The following is a 20,644-nucleotide window of genomic DNA, read 5'->3' as shown; positions in this document are numbered from 1 at the left end:
TAATGTAAAAATTATTTTTTTGAAAAAGAATTTAAAAAAGAAGGTACCCAATTACCAGGAACACAGACTAACACTCTAGCCAATTGGGCAGTAAATGTAACACTTGTTTTGAAAAAAGTATTTTTAATAACTAAGAAAAAATATTATAAATTTTTTTGAAAAGAATATAAAAGACTCTGACCCAAAAGACAAAATTTTCCTAATCTAAGCAACAGGATTCATCGTCAGTTGTTCAAACTCAAACAATCTCCGGCAACCGCACCAAAAACTTGGTGCATGAAATTGTAATGTCAATGTTCACATTACTCTCTTAAAACTTCGCACAACTAACCAGCAAGTGCACTGGGTCGTCCAAGTAATACCTTACGTGAGTAAGGGTCGAATCCCACGGAGATTGTTGGTTTGAAGCAAGCTATGGTTATCTTATTATTCTTAGTCAGGATGCCAACAACAATGTTTTTCAAGTTCAGTTGTAAAAAATGAGAGGGCATAAATATAAATACTTATTGTGCAATGATGGAGAATATGTTGGAGTTTTGGAGATGCTTTGTCTTCTGAAATTCTGCTTTCCTCTGTTTTCTGATTCACGCACGCAAGTCCTCCTATGGCAAGCTGTGTGTTGGTGGATCACCGTTGTCAATGGCTACCATCCATCCTTCCAGTGAAAAGGTTCCAGGTGCGCTGTCACCGCACGGCTAATCATCTGCAGGTTCTCAATCATACCGGAATAAGATTTACTATCCTTTTGCGTCTGTCACTACGCCTAGCACTCGCGAGTTTGAAGCTCGTCACAGTCATTCAATCCCTGAATCCTACTCGGAATACCACAGACAAGGTTTAGACTTTCCAGATTCTCTTGAATGCTGCCATCAATCTAGCTTATACCGCGAAGATTCTGATTAAGAGATCCAAGAGATATTGATTCATTCTACGGTGAACGGGAGTGGTTGTCAGGCACGCGTTCATGGGAGAATAATGATGATTGTCATGTTCATCACATTCATGTTGAAGTGCGAATGAATATCTTAGATAGGAACACGCATGTTTGAATAGAAAACAGAAACACTTGCATTAATTCATCGAGACACAGCAGAGCTTCTCACCCCCAACAATGGAGTTTAGAAACTCATGCCGTCAAAGAGTACAAAATTCAGATCTAAAAATGTCATGAGATACAAAATAAGTCTCTAAAAGTTGTTTAAATACTAAACTAGTAACCTAGGTTTACAGAAAATGAGTAAACTATGATAGATAGTGCAGAAATTCACTTCTGGGGCCCACTTGGTGTGTGCTGAGGCTGAGACTAAAGCTTCTTACGTGCCTGGGCTGTTTTGGGCATTCAACGCCAGGCTGTAACCTATTTCTGGCGTTGAACTCCAACTTGTAACGTGTTTCTGGCGCTGGACGCCAGATTGCAACATGCGTATGGACTATTATATATTGCTGGAAAGCCCTGGATGTCTACTTTCCAACGCAATTAGAAGCGCATCAATCGGACCCCTGTAGCTCCAGAAATTCCATTCTGAGTGCAGAAAGGTCAGGATCCAACAACATCAGCAGTCCTTTTTCAGCCTGAATCAGATTTTTGCTCAGCTCCCTCAATTTCAGCCAAAAAATACCTGAAATTACAGAAAAACACACAAACTCATAGTAAAGTCCAGAAATATGAATTTTGCCTAGAAACTAATGAAAATAAACTAAAAACTAACTAAAATATACTAAAAACTATATGAAATTAACCCCAAAAAGCGTATAAAATATCCGCTCATCATTGGATCAAGGAAGGATTTGAGATCTAGACTTGTTTTCTAGTCTCTTCCATCCTGAGATCTTCAACATTCTTTTAATTGCTGTAATTTAGCTCCATTTACTTTCTGTTTTTAATTCTTCAAGCATTTTTACTCTTCTGTTTGAGATCCACTTAAATTCAATTAATCTTTTGCTCTTCTTTGTTAATTGTCATTTTACTTCATCTTGTTTAATTTCTGCAACCCCAGCTCCCAATTCCTCTTATAATTCAAGCAATTTACCTTTCTTGCACTTTAAGATTCAGTCATTTACATTTCTTGCAATCTAAGCTTCTGCTATTTAATTTACTTGTTCTTTAAGATTCAGCACTTTTACTTTCTATTCTCTTTAATTTACTGCAATTCTTCCCTCTCCCTTTACATTTCATGCAATTTAGCTTTTGTCAACTACAAACCACTCAAACCAATACTTGATTCGCTTGACTAAATCAACCACTAAACTAAAATTGCTCAATCCTTCAATCCCTGTGGGATCGACCTCACTCATGTGAGTTATTATTACTTGATGCGACCCGGTACACTTGCCGGTTAGTTTTAGGTATTTGGAAATTCGCTTTTCCACAAAATCACCATCAAGTTTTTGGCACCGTTGCCGGGGATTGATTAGATTGACAATGATTAAGTGAGGTGGTGGTCTAGATTAAGCATTTTTTTTCTTTTTCTTTTTACTAAGCATACTAACTGTTTGAATTTTGCTTAAGCTAACACTAACTTCACTCTAGCAATAGATTGTTTAATTCTAGTTCCTGGTTCTGTATTTATGTTAGGAGGAAGAAGCGATGAATCCACATCTTTTGATCCTGAAACACTTTGGAGGTTGAGAAGAGAACCAAGAAATGGAGGAAAATCCAACAAATCCACAAGTGGGAGTGGCCAACGACAATGGTCAGCCTCAAAGGAGAGTATTGGCTTCATATACATTTGCTAATCCAAGGTATTGTAGGAGTAGCATCCTTACCCCAAATGTCGATGCAAATAACTTTGAATTGAAGCCCCAACTCATTACCTTCAGATGGATGGAGAGTCATTGTATGAAGCATGGGAGAGATACAGAGCTTTACTCAGGAAGTTTCCACCAGAGATGTTTAATGAATGGGATAAACTCCAAAATTTCTATGAAGGACTGATAATGAAAGCTCAAGAGGCACTTGACTATTCAGCAGGACGCTCAATGCAACTCATGAAGATAGCTGAAGAAGCTCAGAACCTCATAGACATGGTGGCAAATAATCAATATTTTTTTGGTCATCAAAGGCAACGCTCACCAGCTCTCAAGAGAAGTGTCTTGGAACTTGAAGGTGTTGACACTATCTTGGCACAAAACAACCAGATGTACTAACAACTTCAGCAACAAATGGAAATTATGGCCAAGAAAATTGATGGAATGCAAAGTGCTACAGTAAACACACAAGGCCAATCTCAAACCTCACATGGGTGGAATCAACCTGAAGAAAGTTTTGGGACATTCAATTATGAGCAACAAAGCCCTGAGCAGGTGCAATACAGGAATAACACTTCAAGTTCATTTCAACACAATTTTCATGGTGATGCACACAAGACACCCTGGAAGACTCAGTCTAATTCAAGGTGGGGTGAGCATCAGAATCAAGGACAAAGGGACTTCAACTCTGGCAGCCTCAGCAACACAAACAACCATAACCATTCATCCAATAATACTAACCAATTAAAAAACTCACAAAACACATATCACCAACTCCATAACAACTCACAAAACCACCAGAACAACTTTTCCACATCCACATTCTACCCACAAAATATCCCGGTAAATAATTCAAACAACCTTCAGCAACAACCATCTCATCTCACACAATCACAACCAAATCCAGACTCTCAAAGAATCTCTAGTCTAGAGATATTAATGGAGAAACTCATGAAAAATCAAGAGATGACAAGACAAGATCAAGCCACAACAAGTAAAAATCAAGAAGTTTTAATCAGAAATCTTGAGAGGCATATGGAACAAATGGCTAAACGAATTACAGAAATGGGTGAGAAGAGAGCAATTACCTTCCCCAATGTCACTGAAAGAGACAAAGGAAAAGCTACAAAGTGGGAGGAGTGCAGAGCAACCATAGTGGAAAGTGAGGAGACTAGGGAGAAGGAAGCCATCAATCAAGAAGAACACAACAGCGAAGTTCCACAAGAAGAGACAGAAGAGAAAAGTGAAGAGGATAGAAAGACCAAGAATACAAAAAGCTCAAAGAGAGACAAAAACATCCTTGAGCCACAGCTACAAGAGAAGAAGGAAGGGGTGAAGTCATATGTCCCCAAACTTCCATACCCTCAAAGGTTTCGGAGAGAAAACGAGGATAAGCAATACTCAAAATTCCTGGATATATTCAAGACTCTCAGCATCAATATTCCTTTCTTAGAAGCACTTGAACAGATGCCATTATATGCCAAATTTATGAAAGAAGTACTCACAAAGAAAAGATCCATGAAGGAAGGACAGATTGTTGAGATGACAAAGGAATGTAGTGCTATCCTCCAAAGAGAGTTACCAGAGAAGAAAGATGATCCTGGGAGTTTTTACATACCTTGCACCATAGGAAACATAACAATTGAGAAGTCATTCTATGACCTCGGTGCAAGCATAAACTTGATGCCTTTGTCTCTAATGAGGAAACTTCAAATTTCTGAGCTGAAGTCCACACGAATAGTTCTCCAAATGGCTGACAAATCCATTAAGCAAGCACTGGGAGTTGTGGAGAATGTGTTGGTAAAAGTGGAAAAATTCTTTCTCCCTGCTGACTTTGTTATCTCAGATATAGAAGAGGACCCTAACACTCCCATCATCCTGGGGAGGCCTTTCCTAGCTACGGACAGAGCATTGATAGATGTTGAAAAAGGGGAATTATTGTTGAGAGTGCATGATGAGCACCTAGCATTCCATGTTTTTAAAACCCTGCATGAGCCCACTCAAGAAGAAGATTGTATGGAGGATAAAGCCAGGGATCAAAGTTTAAAAGAGGCATGCAATGAGTTAACTCCAAGACTTCCAAATCCATGCTTGAAAGAAGTAGAGATGGTGCAACAGAGCAAAGAAATCAAGGATGAACTAGATCCAAAACCCCCAGATGAGAACCTCAACACTCCAGATAAAGAACCACCAAGGAATGAATTATCTCATGAGAAAGAAGAAAAGAAGAAGAAGCCAAAAGGATAGAGAAACAAGAAAATTCCCACTGAAGACTTCTCACCAGGGGATAAAGTGATGTTAAACACCCAACCAATGAAGGTGTCTCCACAATTATCTGAATGCTATACTGTGAACCGGATCCTTTCACTTGAACACCTAGAGATCATCAAAGAGGAGACCGAAAGGAAGTTCACAGTAAGAGGAAAAAAGCTGAGGCACTATAATTTTCAACCCCCATGATCAAAGGATGAGATGTCAAGCTAGTGACAATAAAGAAGCGCTTGTTGGGAGGCAACCCAACCTGAGGTAGTTCACTTTTCATAGCTATTTCAATAAAAGGGTTAATTAGACTTATCTATATTGCAAGGAGATAAGTTTGGTATTGCACACCAAAATAAATTAAGGGAGAATGAAGGATTCTAAGTTTGGTGTTCCACCAAAATCTCATTTAAAAGTACATTCTCACCTTTTGCATACATGGTTGCTAGCTCCGAGCAATCAGATAAACCAATTAACCAATTGTTTACTTTTTAGTTTTTCTAGTTTTTATTGCCTTTAGCAAAGATAAAAGGATTTTACATATGGTTAACCTGTTGCATCAGAGGCATTGGCAAGGAATTAAGTTTGGTGTTCCCACACCAAAATAAGTTTGAAAGCCTTGCTCAATTCATGCATAATAACCATTTGCTTAAGGGCTTGAGAAGCAAGCAACTTTTAAGAATCATGCAGGAAAATGGCCAACATTTGAAGAAAGTCTGCATTATGACTCAAAAGGGACACAACAGAAGGAAGAAGGAAAAGCTGCAACCCAATAGGTTGTATTTGCACCTAATCCCTGTTGCTGAGGAATAGTTAAATTGGAAATTCCTATATGTCTTGCTGAAGTGTTCTATTAAATGCAAGTGAAAATGTTTGTTGAGAAATACTTGGATCTGCATAATTTTTGTCATCCATCATTAACTTGAACTTTATTTTGTTCCCCTTGCTGTTTGAATAAAAGAAAAAATGTTTGATTTAGAAAAGTAATTGTTCAACGTTGCAAAAATTAGAATGAAAGTTAGTGGTGGTAGGTGTTTGATTCAATTGTTAGCTCACAAAATAATTGCTGCAAAATGACATGTTACTTGAAGCTTAAGCTAGTTTGCTACTATGATCCTTCAACTAATGAAAATCCCTTGAAAATAAACCAAAACAGAAAGAAAAAAAAAGAAATAGAAAAAGCCAAAAAGTGGCAAAGAAACAAATAACAAGGCTAGACACCAATAGCTTGAACCCTAGGACATATGCCTGTGGTGTTTGTGTACTAGGATATGCTTGGACAAGTAAGTTCTAAGGAGTATTTTAAAACTTGGCCACTTAGATCAACTGATTTGGGATTGCCAACTGAAAGTCCACAATAAAGAGCAACCTAACTACAAATCACTTAGTTATCCAAAGAGATGCTGGGCATCAATGATCATAGGAAGAAAAAGGTGAGCCATGTATCTGTGGTGAAGAAATGTTGAGTATAATTAAGCCAAAGGCTACTGTAACATTTGCCACCAAGCCTTCAATGAGTAATAAGCTCTCTAAGCAAAAGAAAGAAGGAAAAAGCTAACAAGGGAAGTAAGCAGAAAGCAAGGCATTGTAGCAGCAACCTTAGTGAACCCTTGAGGAAACATTGTTTGTTTAACAGCAAGTAATAATTGAGTTACTATTGATCTGCATGAAACCCCATGAACTAAGTTCAACTATCTGCTTAATAAGGATATGTATACTTTTCTATTTCATTCTACCTTCTCTTATGTGTTATGCTTGCTTGGGGACAAGCAAGTTTTAAGTTTGGTGTTGTGATGACAAGTCATCTTAGCCTAGTTTCACTAGTCTTTTTCTTTGATTTTATTAGGTTTTATGCACTTTCTTGCATTGTAAGTAAGTAATTTGAAATGGAAATGCATGGTTTCTTTGAATCAATCAACCACTATTTAATTGATACTAAATCATGAGGTTTAAGCTAAATTTGATTGATATTTGAATGATTTATAAACCTTGTGAATTTGGTGATACTTTGATTGGTTGTTTTGATTAATTGTAGGTGAAGAAAAGAAGAAAATAAGAAAGCATGGCCTAAGAAGCGTGGCCCAAGGAAAAGAAGAGTGTAGCAAAGGAAACAATGAAGCATGGCACATGGAAGGAGGAAGCACAGCGCTCTCTTCAGGAGCACACTTTTGAACCAAGAAACAAAGGAAGGAAGAATGATGCTCCGCTCTCCTTGAGAGCATTATCGGGCTTCACTCACAAATAAATCCAAGGAAATAGTTTGCCAATGCTTACTCCAAGGATCGAACCCATGAGCAAGGGGGAGTGGGGAGCACTACTCACAAAGAAAAATGAACCACACTTGGCCAAATTGCACTCACAAGGATTCGAACCAAGCACCTCAAGGAAAAGAGGAGAGAGGCGCCACTTCATTCACAAAGAAAAGGAGTCAGCGCATGCCTCCAATAAGTTTTGAACTTGGGACCTCACCCAAGCAAAAGGAGTGCTACGTTCCCAAGGAGAGCAGAGCGCTACTCTCCTTAGCCTTTGCAAGAACTTGACACGGCCAGGTGGAATTGGAGCGCAACATGACACGGGCAGAGGGAGCTTGGTAGGCAACAAGGAGCTCCAACACAAGCATTGATGCTCCGCTCCCCACAAGAGCAGAGCACTCCATTGGGAGCAATTTCTCTTGGGCTGAAAATTCAATCAAAAATCTAATTAAATTCAAATCTTTACCAAATTAAAAAGCCCACCCAAATTCTTAAATCCAATAATAGAAAGTGTATAAATAGAAGCTAGTTTGATTGAGTTAAGGTCTTTTAACTTTTTACTTCTTTGATAATTTTCATTTTATAAATTTTAGAGTTTTTACTTTGAATTTGGATCTTGGAGAATTAGGAAGGAGAATTGATCTCTCTTCTTCCTTGTTCTTGCTTGAGCACTTTTTACTTTTTGTTTTGGATCTTGAGTGAAGAATTGAAGAAATTCTGTTTCAATCTCACCTTAAGATATCTTTGTTTATCTTTCGGCATATTTCTAAGAAACTTTGATTTACATTTCAAATTCTATTTACTGCTTCTTCTCTTCTACTACTTCTGCAACTTACTTTTCTATTTCTTTTGCAATTGTCCTTTTTGGATTAAGGAAGGATTTGAGATCTAGACTTGTTTTCTAGTCTCTTCCACTCCTGAGATCTTCAACATTCTTTTAATTACTGTAATTTAGCTCCATTTACTTTCTGTTTGTAATTCTTCAAGCATTTTTACTCTTCTGTTTGAGATGCACTTAAATTCAATTCATCTTTTGCTCTTCTTTGTTAATTGTCATTTTACTTCATCTTGTTTAATTTCTGCAATCCCAACTCCCAATTCCTCTTATAATTCAAGCAATTTACCTTTCTTAAACTTTAAGATTCAATCATTTACATTTCTTGCAATCTAAGCTTCTGCTATTTAATTTACTTGTTCTTTAAGATTCAGCACTTTTACTTTCTATTCTCTTTAATTTACTGCAATTCTTCCCTCTCCCTTTACATTTCATGCAATTTAGCTTTTGTCAACTACAAACCACTCAAACCAATACTTGATTCGCTTGACTAAATCAACCACTAAACTAAAATTGCTCAATCCTTCAATCCCTGTGGGATCGACCTCACTCATGTGAGTTATTATTACTTGATGCGACTCGGTACACTTGCCGGTTAGTTTTAGGTGTTTGGAAATTCGCTTTTCCACAAAATCACCATCAAGTTTTTGGCGCCGTTGCCAGGGATTGATTAGATTGATAATGATTAAGTGAGGTGGTGGTCTAGATTAAGCATTTTTTTTCTTTTTCTTTTTACTAAGCATACTAACTGTTTGAATTTTTGCTTAAGCTAACACTAACTTCACTCTAGCAATAGATTGTTTAATTCTGGTTCCTGGTTCTGTATTTATGTTAGGAGGAAGAAGCGATGAATCCACACCTTTTGATCCTGAAACACTTTGGAGGTTGAGAAGAGAACCAACAAATGGAGGAAAATCCAACAAATCCACAAGTGGGAGTGGCCAACGACAATGGTCAACCTCAAAGGAGAGTATTGGCTTCATATACATTTGCTAATCCAAGGCATTGTAGGAGTAGCATCCTTACCCCAAATGACGATGCAAATAAGTTTGAATTAAAGCCCCAACTGATTACCTTGGTGCAGAACAACTGTTCTTATGGAGGAGGCCCCTTGGAAGATCCAAACCAGCACCTATCCATCTTCCTGAGGATATGTGACACAGTGAAGACCAATGGTGTACTTCCTGACAGTTACAAATTGTTGATGTTTCCATTTTCCCTGAGGGACAAAGCTACTCAATGGTTGGAGTCATTTCCAAGAGAAAGCATCAACAATTGGGAGGATCTAGTGAGCAAGTTCTTAGCCAAGTTTTATCCTCCTCAAAGGATCATCAGGCTCAAAACAGAGGTCTAAAAATTTACTCAGATGGATGGAGAGTCATTGTATGAAGCATGGGAGAGATATAAAGCTTTACTCAGGAAGTGTCCACCAGAGATGTTTAATGAATGGGATAAACTCCAAAATTTCTATGAAGGACTGACAATGAAAGCTCAAGAGGCACTTATCTATTCAGCAGGACGCTTAATACAACTTGATGAGCGGATAATTTATACGCTTTTTGGCATTGTTTTTAGTATGTTTTTAGTAGAATCTAGTTACTTTTAGGGATGTTTTCATTAGTTTTTATGTTAAATTCACATTTCTGGACTTTACTATGAGTTTGTGTGTTTTTCTGTGATTTCAGGTATTTTCTGGCTGAAATTGAGGGACTTGAGCAAAAATCAGATTCAGATGTTGAAGAAGGACTGCTGATGCTGTTGGATTCTGACCTTCCTGCACTCAAAGTGGATTTTCTGGAGCTACAAAACTCAAAATAGCGCGCTTCCAATTGCGTTGGAAATTAGACATCCAGGGCTTTCCAACAATGTATAATAGTCCATACTTTGGTCAAGTTTAGATGACGCAAACTGGCGTTCAACGTTAGCTCTCTGCCCAAATCTGGCGTCCAGCGCCAGAAAAGGATCCAAAACCAGAGTTGAACGCCCAAACTGGCACAAAAACTGGCGTTCAACTCCAAGAAGGACCTCTACACGTGCAACACTCAAGCTCAGCCCAAGCACACACCAAGTGAGCCCCGGAAGTGGATTTATGCATCAATTACTTACTTCTGTAAACCCTAGTAGCTAGTTTATTATAAATAGGACATTTTACTATTGTATTAGACATCCTGAGTTTTATCATTGGATCATAGTAGTCTTGGTTACTCCGGTTCCCCTCTGGGGCCGAGACCAATGAACTCCATTTTCACTTATGTATTTTTAACGGTAGAGTTTCTACACTCCATAGATTAAGGTGTGGAGCTCTGCTGTTCCTCAAAGATTAATGCAAAGTACTACTGTTTTCTATTCAATTCATCTTATTGCGCTTCTAAGATATTCATTCGCACTTCAACCTGAATGTGATGAACGTGACAATCATCATCATTCCCTATGAATGCGTGCCTGACAACCACTTCCGTTCTACATTAGATTGAATGAGTATCTCTTAGATCTCTTAATCGGAATCTTCGTGGCGTAAGCTAGAATGATGGCGGCATTCAAGAGAATCCGGAAGGTCTAAACCTTGTCTGTGGTATTCCGAGTAGGATTCAATGATTGAATGACTGTGACGAGCTTCAAACTCGCGATTGCCGGGCGTAGTGACAGACGCAAAAGGATAGTAAATCCTATTCCAGCAGGATCGAGAACCGACAGATGAATAGCCGTGCCGTACAGGGTGCGTTGACCATTTTCACTGAGAGGATAAGATGAAACCATTGACAAGGGTGATGCCTCCAGACGATTAGCCGTGCCGTGACAGGGCATTTGGATCATTTTCCCGAGAGAAGACCGAAAGTAGCCATTGACAGTGGTGATGTATCACATAAAGCCAGCCATGGAAAGGAGTAAGACTGATTGGATGAAGATAGCAGGAAAGCAGAGGTTCAGAGGAACGAAAGCATCTCTATTCGCTTATCTGAAATTCTCACCAATGATTTACATAAGTACTTCTATCCCTGTTTTATTAATTATTATTCAAAAACCCCATTACTATTTTATATCTGCCTGACTGAGATTTACAAGGTGACCATAGCATGTTTCATACCAACAATCTCCGTGGGATTCGACCCTTACTCACGTAAGGTATTACTTGGACGAACCAGTGCACTTGCTGGTTAGTTGTGCAAAGTTGTGAATCATGGTATTGGCATCATGTTTTTGGCGCCATTACCAGGGAAAGAAAGAGCGATGAATTTTACATAATTAAAGTGTAATCACAATTTTTGTGCACCAAGTTTTTGGCGCCGTTGCCGGGGATTGTTCGAGTTTTCGGCAAGCTTTTGGTCCGGTAACATCAGTGCCAAGTTTGATCAGGCAACAGCACCAAGTTTTTGGCGCCGTTGCCGGGGATTGTTTGAGTTTGGACAACTGACGGTTCATCCTGTTGCTCAGATTAGGTAATTTTCTTTTTGTTTTCTTTTCAAAAAAAAATTTTTTTTTCAAAAAAATCTTTCAAAAATTTTTCTTGTGTTTTCGAAAAAATAAATGTTTTCAAAAATATATTCTTCTTCAAAATTTTTAAGAATGAATTCTAGTGTTTCATGAAGCATGTGAAGCCTGGCTGGCTGTAAAGCCATGTCTAAATTCATTTGGACTGAGGCTTGCAATTTGTTATCAAGAGCAAGCTAGTTGTTGCTAATCCACCTGCTGCTGTTCCTGATTTACATGCTGAAGCTTGGCTGGCCATTGACCATGTCTAGTGTTTTGGACCGGAGCTTTCATTGAAAGCTTGGCTGGCTAGTGAGCCATGTCTAATTCCTAGACTGAAGCTTTAGACTAAGAATGCAAGATTCCTGGAATTCATGTTAAAAATTTTGGAATCCTTATTTTTTCTTTTTCATATAATTTTCGAAAAAAAAAATTAGAAAATCATAAAAATCAAAAATATTTTTTGTGTTTCTTGTTTGAGTCTTGAGTCATATCATAAGTTTGGTGTCACTTGCATATGCATCTTGCATTTTTCGAAAATTCATGCATTCATAGTGTTCTTCATGATCTTCAAGTTGTTCTTGGTAAGTCTTGTTGTTTGATCTTGATGATTTCATGTTTTGTGTCTTTTCTTGTTTTTCATATGCATTCTTGAATTCTTAATGTCTAAGCATTAAAGAATTCTAAGTTTGGTGTCTTGCATGTTTTCTTTGCATTAAAAATTTTTCAAAAATATGTTCTTGATGTTCATCATGATCTTCATAGTGTTCTTGGTGTTCATCTTGACATTCATAGCATTCTTGCATGCATCACATGTTTTGATCTAAAATTCTCATGCATTGCATCAATTTTCTTGTTTTTCTCTCTCATCATAAAAATTCAAAAAAATCAAAAAAATATCTTTCCCTTTTTTCTCTCATCAAACTCGAAAATTTGGATTGACTTTTTCAAAAATTTTTAAAATCAAGTTGTTTCTTATGAGTCAAATCAAATTTTCAATTTGAAAATCTTATCTTTTTCAAAATCTTTTTCAAAAATCAAATCTTTTTCAAATTTCTTAGTTATTTTCGAAAATTCCAAAAATACTTTTCAAAAATCTTTTTCTTATTTTTATATCAAATTTTCGAAAATAATACTAACAATTAATGTTTTGATTCAAAAATTTCAATTTTGTTACTTGCTTGTTAAGAAAGATTCAAACTTTAAGTTCTAGAATCATATCTTGTGATTTCTTGTGAATCAAGTCATTAATTGTGATTTTAAAAATCAAATCTTTTTCAAAAACTAATTTCTATCATATCTTTTCAAAAATATCTTCTCAGCTTATCTTTTTCAAAAATCTAATTTCAAAATATATTTTCCAACTTCCTAACTTCTTATCTTTTCAAAATTTGTTTCAACTAACTAACTAATTTTTTGTTTGTTTCTTAACTTTTTCAAAACTATCTAACTAACTCTCTCTCTCTCTAATTTTCGAAAATATCTTCCCTCTTTTTCAAAAATTTCTTTTTTTTTAACTAATTATTTTTATTTTTTATTTTAAAATTTTTCGAAAAAATACTAACCTTTTTCAAAAACTATTTTCGAAAATCACTAACTCTTTTTCAAAAATTATTTTCGAAAATTCTTCCTCTCCCATCTTATTCTATTTATTTATTCATTTACTAACATCGCATCTCACATCTCTGCCCTCCTCACAGTTGTGTTTCTTTCTTTACATCACATTCTTTGTCTCCCTCTTTTCTTCCACTCACAAAGGGATCCCTATACTGTGGTATAAAGGATCCATATTATTATTATTATTATATTTTTCTGTGCCCTCTTCTTTGTCATATGAGCAGGAGCAAGGACAAGAATATTCTTGTTGAAGCAGATCCAGAACCTGAAAGGACTCTGAAGAGAAAACTAAGAGAAGCTAAATTACAACAATCCAGAGATAACCTTTCAGAAATTTTCGAACAGAAAGAGGAGATGGCAGCCGAAAATAATAATAATGCAAGGAGAATGCTTGGTGACTTTACTGCACCAAATTCCAATTTACATGGAAGAAGCATCTCCATTCCGACCATTGGAGCAAACAATTTTGAGCTGAAACCTCAATTAGTTTCTCTGATGCAGCAGAACTGCAAGTTTCATGGACTTCCATCTGAAGATCCTTTTCAGTTCTTAACTGAATTCTTGCAGATCTGTGATACTGTTAAGACTAATGGAGTAGATCCTGAAGTCTACAGGCTCATGCTTTTCCCATTTGCTGTAAGAGACAGAGCTAGAATATGGTTGGACTCTCAACCTAAAGATAGCCTGAACTCTTGGGATAAGCTGGTCACGACTTTCTTAGCCAAGTTCTTTCCTCCTCAAAAGCTGAGCAAGCTTAGAGTGGATGTTCAAACCTTCAAACAAAAAGATGGTGAATCCCTCTATGAAGCTTGGGAAAGATACAAACAACTGACCAAAAAGTGTCCTTCTGACATGCTTTCAGAATGGACCATCCTGGATATATTCTATGATGGTTTATCTGAGCTATCAAAGATGTCACTGGACACTTCTGCAGGTGGATCCATTCACCTAAAGAAAACGCCTGCAGAAGCTCAAGAACTCATTGACATGGTTGCTAATAACCAGTTCATGTACACTTCTGAGAGGAATCCTATGAGTAATGGGATGCCTATGAAGAAGGGAGTTCTTGAGGTTGATACTTTGAATGCCATATTGGCTCAGAATAAAATATTGACTCAGCAAGTCAATATGATCTCTCAGAGTCTGAATGGAATGCAAGCTGCATCCAACAGTACTCAAGAGGCTTCTTATGAAGAAGAAGCTTATGATCCTGAGAACCCTGCAATAGCAGAAGTAAATTACTTAGGTGAATCTTATGGAAACACCTATAACTCATCATGGAGAAATCATCCAAATTTCTCATGGAAGGATCAAAAGCCTCAACAAGGCTTTAATAATGGTGGAAGAAACAGGTTTAATAATAATAAACCTTTTCCATCATCCACTCAGCAACAGACAGAGAACTCTGAACAAAATACTTCTAATTTAGCAAACTTAGTCTCTGATCTATCCAAGGCCACTGTAAGTTTCATGAATGAAACAAGGTCTTCCATTAGAAATCTGGAAGCACAAGTGGGCCAGCTGAGTAAAAGGATCACTTAAATCCCTCCTAGTACTCTCCCAAGCAATACAGAAGAGAATCCAAAAGGAGAGTGCAAGGCCATTGACATAAGCACCATGGCCGAACCTGTAAAGGAAGGAGAGGACGTGAATCCTAAGGAGGAAGACCTCCTGGGACGTCCAGTGGTCAATAAGGAGCTTCCCTCTGAGGAACCAAAGGACTCTGAGGCTCATCTAGAGACCATAGAGATTCCATTAAACCTCCTTATGTCCTTCATGAGCTCTGATGAGTATTCCTCTTCTGAAGAGAATGAGGATGTTACTGAAGAGCAAAATGCTAAGTTTCTTGGTGCAATCATGAAGCTGAATGCCAAATTATTTGCCATTGATACTTAGGAAGATGAACCTCCCTTGTTCATCAATGAACTAAGTGATCTGGATCAACTGACATTGCCTCAGAAGAGACAGGATCCTGGAAAGTTCATAATACCTTGTACCATAGGCACCATGATCTTTAAGGCTCTGTGTGACCTTGGTTCAGGAATAAACCTCATGCCCCTCTCTGTAATAGAGAAACTGGGAATCTATGGGGTGCAAGTTGCTAAAATCTCATTAGAGTTGGCAGACAATTCAAGAAAACAGGCTTATGGACAAGTAGAGGACGTGTTAGTAAAGGTTGAAGGCCTTTACATCCCTACTGATTTCATAGTCCTGGATATTGGAAAGGAAGAGGATGAATCCATCATCCTAGGAAGACCTTTCCTAGCCACAGCAAGAGCTGTGATTGATGTGGACAGAGGAGAATTAATCTTTCAATTGAATGAGGACAACCTTGTGTTTACAACTCAAGGATCTCTCTCTGCATCCATGGAGAGGAAGCATAAAAAGCTTCTCTCAAAGCAGAGTCAACCAAAGCCCCCACAGTCAAACACTAAGTTTGATGTTGGGAGGCCACAACCAAACTCTAAGTTTGGTGTTGAACTCCCATATCCAAACTCTAAGTTTGGTGTTGGAGAGTCTCAACAATGCTCTGAACATCTGTGAGGCTCCATGAGAGCCCACTGTCAAGCTATTGACATTAAAGAAGCGCTTGTTGGGAGGCAACCCAATTTTTATTTATCTAACAATATTTTTCTTAGTTATATGTCTTTATAGGTACATGATCATGTAGAGTCACAAAATAAATATAAAAATTGAAAACGGAATCAAAAACAGCAGAAGAAAAATCACACCCTGGAGGAGCATCTGCCTGGCGTTCAACGCCAGAACAGAGCATGGTTCTGGCGCTGAACGCCTAAAATGGGCAGCATCCTGGCGCTGAACGCCCAGAACAAGCATGGTTCTGGCGTTCAACGCCAGAAATGGCAACAAATGGGCGTTGAACGCCCAAAATGGGCACCAACCTGGCGCTGAACGCCCAGAGTTGTGTGCAAGGGCATTTTACATGCCTAATTTGGTGCAAGGTTGTAAATCCTTGAACACCTCAGGATCTGTGGACCCCACAGGATCATCTCAGGATCTGTGGACCCCATAGGATCCCCACCTACCTCTACTCACTTCTTCTCACCCCTCTTTCACACAATCCCATAAACACTCTTCCCCAAAACCCTTCACCTATCACCTCCATCCCTCTTCCCCATTAAACCTTCACCACTCACATCCACCCACTCTTCCCCATAAACCTACCTCATAAACTCCACCTACCTTCAAAATTCAAAACCAATTTCCCACCCAAACCCACCCATATGGCCGAACCTTAACCCCCCCTCCCTTCCCTATATAAAGCCCTCCATTCTTCATCAAATTCACACAACACACCCCTCTACACCCTTCTTGGCCGAAACACTTCCCACTCTCCCTCTCCTCCATTTCTTCTTCTTCATCTATTCTTTCTTCTCTTGCTCGAGGGTGAGCAAAATACTAAGTTTGGTGTGGTAAAAGCATAAGCTTTTTGTTTTTCCATTACCATTGATGGCACCTAAGACCGGAGAATCCTCTAGAAAGGGGAAAGGGAAGACAAAAGCTTCCACATCTGAGTCATGGGAGATGGAAAGGTTCATCTCCAAAGCCCATCAAGACCACTTCTATGATGTTGTGGCCAAGAAGAAGGTGATCCCCGAGGTCCCTTTCAAACTCAAAAGAAATGAGTATCCGGAGATCCGACATGAAATTCAAAGAAGAGGTTGGGAAGTTCTAACAAATCCCATCCAACAAGTCGGCATCCTAATGGTTCAAGAGTTCTATGCCAATGCATGGATCACCAAGAACCATGATCAAAGTAAGAACCCGGATCCAAAGATCTATGTTACAATGGTTCGGGGGAAATACTTAGATTTTAGTCTGGAGAATGTGAGGTTGGCGTTTAACTTGCCCATGATGCAAGGAGATGAACGTCCTTACACAAGGAGAGTCAACTTTGATCAAAGGTTGGACCAAGTCCTTATGGACATATGTGTAGAAGGAGCTCAATGGAAGATTGACTCCAAAGGCAAGCCGGTTCAACTAAGAAGATTGGACATCAAGCCTGTAGCTAGAGGTTAGTTGGAGTTCATTCAATGCTCAATCATTCCCACTAGCAACCGGTCTGAAGTTACTATAGACCGGGCCATCATGATGCATAGCATCATGATTGGAGAAGAGGTGGAAGTTCATGAGATTATACCTCAAGAACTCTACAAGGTGGCTGACAAGTCCTCCACTATGGCAAGGTTAGCCTTTCCTCACCTCATTTGCCACCTATGCAATTCGGCTGGAATTGACATAGAGGGAGATATCCTCATCAAAGAGGACAAGCCCATCACTAAGAAAAAGATGGAGCAAGCAAGAGAGCCCATTCATGGAGCTCAAGAGGCGTATGAAGCTTATCATCAAAAGATCCCTGAGATACCTCAAGGGATGCACTTTCCTCCACAGAACTATTGGGAGCACATCAACACCTCCCTAGAAGAATTAAGTTCCAACATGGGACAACTAAGGGTGGAACATCAAGAGCAATCCATCATCCTTCATGAAATAAGAGAAGATCAAAAGGCAATGAGGGAGGAGCAACAAAAACAAGGAAGAGACATAGAAGAGCTCAAGGACATCATTGGTTCCTCAAGAAGGAAACGCCATCATCACTAAGGTGGACTCATTCCTTGTTCTTACTTCTTCTGTTTTTCGTTTTCTATGTTATGTGCTTATCTATGTTTGTGTCTTCATTACATGATCATTAGTAGTTAGTAACTTTGTCTTAAAGTTATGAATGTCCTATGAATCCATCACCTCTCTTAAATGAAAAATGTTTTAATTCAAAAGAACAAGAAGTACATGAGTTTCGAATTTATCCTTGAACTTAGCTTAATTATATTGATGTGGTGACAATGCTTCTTGTTTTCTGAATGTATGCTTGAACAGTGCATATATCTTTTGAAGTTGTTGTTTAAGAATGTTAAATATGTTGGCTCTTGAAAGAATGATGACTAGGAGACATGTTATTTGATAATCTAAAAAATCATAAAAATGATTCTTGAAGCAAGAAAAAGCAGCAAAGAACAAAGCTTGCAGAAAAAAAATAGGCGAAAAAAAATATATAGAAAGAAAAGAAAAAGCAAGCAGAAAAAGCCAAAAGCTCTTAAAACCAAGAGGCAAGAGCAAAAAGCCAATAACCCTTAAAACCAAAAGGCAAGGGTAAATAAAAAGGATCCCAAGGCTTTGAGCATCAGTGGATAGGAGGGCATAAAGGAATAAAATCCTGGTCTAAGTGGCTAAACCAAGCTGTCCCTAACCATGTGCTTGTGGCGTGTAGGTGTCAAGTGAAAACTTGAGACTGAGCGGTTAAAGTCAAGGTCCAAAGCAAAAAAAGAGTGTGCTTAAGAACCCTGGACACCTCTAATTGGGGACTTTAGCAAAGCTGAGTCACAATCTGAAAAGGTTCACCCAATTATGTGTCTGTGGCATTTATGTATCCGATGGTAATACTGGAAAACAAAGTGCTTAGGGCCACGGCCAAGACTCATGAAATAGCTGTATTCAAGAATCATCATACTGAACTAGGAGAATCAATAACACTATCTGAACTCTGAGTTCCTATAGATGCCAATCATTCTGAACCTCAATGGATAAAGTGAGATGCCAAAACTATTCAAGAGGCAAAAAGCTATAAGTCCCGCTCATTTGATTGGAGCTATGTTTCATTGAAAGTTTGGAATTTATAGTATATTCTCTTCTTTTTATCCTATTTGATTTTCAGTTGCTTGGGGACAAGCAACAATTTAAGTTTGGTGTTGTGATGAGCGGATAATTTATACGCTTTTTGGCATTGTTTTTAGTATGTTTTTAGTAGAATCTAGTTACTTTTAGGGATGTTTTCATTAGTTTTTATGTTAAATTCACATTTCTGGACTTTACTATGAGTTTGTGTGTTTTTCTGTGATTTCAGGTATTTTCTGGCTGAAATTGAGGGACTTGAGCAAAAATCAGATTCAGAGGTTGAAGAAGGACTGCTGATGCTGTTGGATTCTGACCTCCCTGCACTCAAAGTGGATTTTCTGGAGCTACAGAACTCAAAATAGCGCGCTTCCAATTGCGTTGGAAAGTAGACATCCAGGGCTTTCCAGCAATATATAATAGTTTATACTTTGGTCAAGTTTAGATGACGCAAACTGGCGTTCAACGTTAGCTCTCTGCCCAAATCTGGCGTCCAGCGCCAGAAAAGGATCCAAAACCAGAGTTGAACGCCCAAACTGGCACAAAAACTGGCGTTCAACTCCAAGAAGGACCTCTACACGTGCAACACTCAAGCTCAGCCCAAGCACACACCAAGTGGGCCCCGGAAGTGGATTTTTGCATCAATTACTTACTTCTGTAAACCCTAGTAGCTAGTTTATTATAAATAGGACATTTTACTATTGTATTAGACATCCTGAGTTTTATCTTCGGATCATAGTCTTGGTTACTCCGGTTCCCCTCTGGGGCCGAGACCAATGAACTCCATTTTCACTTATGTATTTTTAACGGTAGAGTTTCTACACTCCATAGATTAAGGTGTGGAGCGCTGCTGTTCCTCAAAGATTAATGCAAAGTACTACTGTTTTCTATTCAATTCATCTTATTTCGCTTCTAAGATATTCATTCGCACTTCAACCTGAATGTGATGAACGTGACAATCATCATCATTCCCTATGAACGCGTGCCTGACATCCACTTCCGTTCTACATTAGATTGAATGAGTATCTCTTAGATCTCTTAATCGGAATCTTCGTGGCGTAAGCTAGAATGATGGCGGCATTCAAGAGAATCCGGAAGGTCTAAACCTTGTCTGTGGTATTCTGAGTAGGATTCAATGATTGAATGACTGTGACGAGCTTCAAACTCGCGATTGCCGGGCGTAGTGACAGACGCAAAAGGATAGTAAATCCTATTCCAGCAGGATCGAGAACCGACAGATGAATAGCCGTGCCATGACAGGGTGCGTTGACCATTTTCACTGAGAGGATAAGATGAAACCATTGACAAGGGTGATGCCTCCAGATGATTAGCTGTGCCGTGACAGGGCATTTGGATCATTTTCCCGAGAGAAGACCGAAAGTAGCCATTGACAGTGGTGATGTATCACATAAAGCCAGCCATGGAAAGGAGTAAGACTGATTGGATGAAGATAGCAGGAAAGCAGAGGTTCAGAGGAACGAAAGCATCTCTATTCGCTTATCTGAAATTCTCACCAATGATTTACATAAGTACTTCTATCCCTGTTTTATTAATTATTATTCGAAAACCCCATTACTATTTTATATCTGCCTGACTGAGATTTACAAGGTGACCATAGCTTGCTTCATACCAACAATCTCCATGGGATTCGACCCTTACTCACGTAAGGTATTACTTGGACGACCCAGTGCACTTGCTGGTTAGTTGTGCGAAGTTGTGAACCATGGTATTGGCATCATGTTTTTGGCGCCATTACCAGGGAAAGAAAGAGCGATGA

General features: G+C 38.6%; 1 non-coding gene across 1 annotated transcript; it reads right to left on the bottom strand.

The window, feature by feature from the left end:
* Positions 1 to 13,929: 13,929 nt before the first annotated feature.
* LOC112774086 (small nucleolar RNA R71) lies at positions 13,930 to 14,037 on the bottom strand. The gene has a single exon (XR_003188594.1). It is a non-coding gene; the product is annotated as a small nucleolar RNA R71 (small nucleolar RNA).
* Between the last annotated feature and the right edge of the window lie 6,607 nt (positions 14,038 to 20,644).

The sequence above is a fragment of the Arachis hypogaea genome, chromosome 18, assembly GCF_003086295.3.
Source record: "Arachis hypogaea cultivar Tifrunner chromosome 18, arahy.Tifrunner.gnm2.J5K5, whole genome shotgun sequence".
Lineage (NCBI taxonomy): Eukaryota > Viridiplantae > Streptophyta > Magnoliopsida > Fabales > Fabaceae > Arachis > Arachis hypogaea.
This window is presented reverse-complemented; position numbering and strand designations above follow the sequence as displayed.